We start from the raw sequence: 3,993 nt of genomic DNA on the forward strand, positions 1-3,993 counted from the left end.
AAATAGACAGAGAGAGTGAGAGCGAGCGAGAGACAAAGAAGAAGTGTTCAGTCACCGTTTTTTGATTTTATTGATTGCTTGGTTTTTTGATTCGGTGATTTACAATGCAACAATGAACGGTTCTGATTCCTCGTTGCAGTTGCAGTCCACAGAGCAGAATGTTCCGCGGCAGTCGGCAGGGGTGCGGCCGCAACAATGGCTCCCGATGCAGTATCCAGCGACCATGGTAATGCCCACCACATGCTGCCTCCGCAACACTACGCGCCGCCACCTTACATGCCTTTCCATCACCACCAGTACGCGTCGTCGCACGTCCCGCACCAGCAGCATCAGAACGGATCCAGCGACAAGAACAAAATCGTCTGGATCGGTGATTTGAATCATTGGATGGACGAAAACTATCTCCATCGCTGTTTCGCCTCCACCGGCTAGATTTCCTCTATCAAGGTTATTCACAATAAGCAAACTGGCCTACACAGAGTTACGAATTTGTGGAGTTCTATTCACATGCTACTGCTGAAAACTATGCGATATTCGTGAACGTATGTTGATATCTGGATGTTGATATTCGAATGTTGATATTCAGATGTTGATATCCGTGAAAGGATGTTGATATTTGTGATGTTGACATCCGTTTAAAAACGTTTAAATTGAAGGATAAAAAAGAAATAGAGAAGTGTAGAGAGCTTTATGTGGTGGTGGAGGGAGTAACTCCCAAAAGAAAAAGGTTATGGATTATCTATTCTAGAAAGCGCGAACCTTTATTTATAGTTGTAATGAACGTGGGATTTTGAAATAAATTATTGAACAAAATATATTTATTTTATATATGGATGTTGGCGGTGAAATTTATTATGTTTATTATGATTCAACTAAAGATAAAATAGTTCACAACATTGTAGTAGTGATGGTTTCACAACAAGTTATGAAAAATATTTTTTTTTATAATTGATTTTCTTAGTTTAAAAAAGTCATACCATATATTATAATACAATATTTGAGATATTTGCAGATAATTTATTGAATCGGATCGAGATATTGTCTTTTAAGTTTAACTTTGTATTTGATTATAACGTGTTACAGTCAAATAAAATAAATGATCAATGAAAAAGAAATTTTCTTTTAGATTGTTAAAAAACAATATCGTAAAGATTTATAGACAATTTCTAGTAAAATTAAGAATTGTGATTGTCACTTTATATTACTAGGATAACTAATGACTAATTATGAAAGATTAAATGAGTACTTAGATTGCAAAAGTGGTAATTAAGATTTCATAAATATTATGATAGGTAAGTTATATATCAATAGACTAATCACTAATGAGAAACCAAAGTTTATTTATATAATAAAGAGTTTTGATGAAGTATACTAATATTATAGTGGTGCTAGAGAAATTTATAGACAACTCTTACTGAAATTAGAAAATATGCTTGTCTCTTGACTACTTATGAATGATGAAATGAGAAGTTAATTCCTAAAATAATAATTAAAACTTTACATGTATGTTGATAAGCAAGTCATATGTCAATAGACTAATAAATAATGAGAAGTTCAAGTTTATTTATATGATAACAAGTTTTGATGAAGTATACAAATATTATATAGGGTGTCGTCAAAGGGATTTGTAGACAACCAGTGAAATTAGAAAATGTGGTTGTCACTTTATATTGTAAGTATAACTAACAACTAATTATGAAGGATGAAATATAAAATTATTTTGCAAAAGTAATTATTAAGACTTAGGCATATATGTTGTTAGCCATATGTAAGTAAACCAATAACGAATGAGAAGTCCAAGTTTATTTAAATGATAAATTTTTTTGATGAAGTATACAAATATTACAATAGTATTAAAGGTGTAAGACTTAGGAACTAAATATCTAGAAAGACGGTGGGTATGAATATCATAAATTAAAATAATAAAATATAAGTATTACAGAAGTGAAATGCAACACAGTTGGTTAGAGCTCCTTGTTATGGGTTGGAGGTCGTGTGTTTAATTCTTGCTTTGTGTATAAACTAAGGGTTTCTCCTAAAAATCCTAAAAACCAAAACTTTACCATGCAATTTTTGGTCAAAAATTGTGGTCCTTTAAGGAGTATACAAGTGTCCACAAATCCTCTCCAATTAAGGAAGGACATGTTGTCATTCATAAAACAAAATCATCTCCAATGAAAGCATGACACATGTCACATACTTTTCACATGGTTTGGGTGTCTAGCTTAAGGAAAAACACTATACTAATTAGACCTTAATACAAACCTTAAAGAAACCTATAGTACTGTACTTGGCCGAAATACATGGTCTAAAGAGACCTAAACTACTTCGCTGAAATACATGACCTAAAGAAACCTATACTACTTTTCGCCCTCCATGATGGCCCATGAGAAAGAGCTTTGCCACCTTGCATAAATGACTCTAAATCTTCTTGAATGTGCTTGGGCCATGGTTAGGGGTATGCCATAAGTTGTTTTGTTAAAATTATGCAAATTGTTTTCATAATTGTGTTCTAGTTATTTGTATTACTATGTCCATGGATCGAGTGTTGAATTTTGCTCGTAAATTGAGTTGCTACTGACTTCAAGTGTTAGGTGATTAAGGTTAATTTTTGGATGTTGTTTTTTCGGCCAAGACTTGTGTTGTTTGAGTGGATTGCTTATGTTGTTAGTGTTAAGGCCGAACTATTTGAGCTACATTTGACTACACTATCTAGGTTGGTCAGTGTCAATGTCGGGTTGTTCATGCTACATTTGGTCAGGTTGTATGGTCTGGTTGTGTCGGGGCTCAGCTATCTAGGTTGTGTTAGGCGAGCTGGTTTGGCCGGGTTGGGTTGGCTGGGCTCTAAGGTGTTAGGTTGGGTTGGTCGAGCTCTAGGGTGTCGGGCTAGGTCGACTGGGCTCCATGGTGTCGAACTATAGCGTGGTCGGCCTGGACTAGCTGGGCTATTCTGTCCAAGTTGTTTGAGACCTTAGTTTCAGGGTTTCAAAACTTATTTCTAGGCATTTTATAAGTCAGTTTGAGGGTTTTTGACCTTGACCGAGCTAATGGCGATGTTGGCCAAGTTGTTCAATCTGTTGGTTGAGTTGGTTTGTGCATTGAGTTATCTTTCAAGTTGTTTGGGGGTTTATAGGTTGATCTGTTTTAAACCTTAGCCAAGTTGTTGGTGGTGGTTGTTGAGCGGTTTCTCATGATGGCCAAGGTGATGGGTGTAAGGTAGAGTTACTTGTTGTGTGTTATAAGTCCTATAGATGTTGGTCGAGGTGCTATGAGTGTTTGCCAAGTTATCTACCTTATTTAGGTATGTGAGATGAGTTATTAGATGTTGTGATGATGTGTGGTTATTGTGTCTCTTTGTTGTACTTCGTAAATTTTGGGTTGTACCTTTCGTCTTGCGAGACGGTAAAAAGATAGTCACCTTTCCTTTTTTAAAGGAGTAGAAAGGTGAATATCTTTGTTTATGAGAGGCAGTAGAAGAGGTGAGGTTCGAGTATTGCCCTTTCATTTTTCAAGTCGGTAGAAAGGGATGAATGTCTCGCATGTAGCTTTCCGGCTCGTGCTAGGTATAATGTCCGTTGTGAGCAACATTAGAATTTTTACTCATGTGTCCTTGAGGAGCAGGAGAGAAAGGTCTAAAGCTGCAGTGAAGGACTACTCGAACTATCCTATTTTGGTGAATAGGTGTTCGATTTTGGTGAATATGTTTTGTATCATAAAGTATGAAAGAAAGCCAGTTGTTTTGGCATTGCTTGGCTATAGTTTATTGTTGGGGTGACTTACCTTTGAGATGACTTAGGGTCTTAGAGATTGTTTGAGGTTAACGTGGTTTGTTTTTGAAATGAAGGATTGGATTGGAGACTGATTGACTAGTGTAATATGTTTTTGAATAGGCTTTGCTGGGTGTGATAGAATCATTGTATTGACTTGATGATTGAGTTTAATACGTTGTATTGATGTTTTCTTGTTTATTTTGTTAGCTCATCTTTATTTGTT

Source organism: Vigna angularis, chromosome 3 (assembly GCF_016808095.1).
Source record: "Vigna angularis cultivar LongXiaoDou No.4 chromosome 3, ASM1680809v1, whole genome shotgun sequence".
Classification (NCBI taxonomy): Eukaryota; Viridiplantae; Streptophyta; class Magnoliopsida; order Fabales; family Fabaceae; genus Vigna; species Vigna angularis.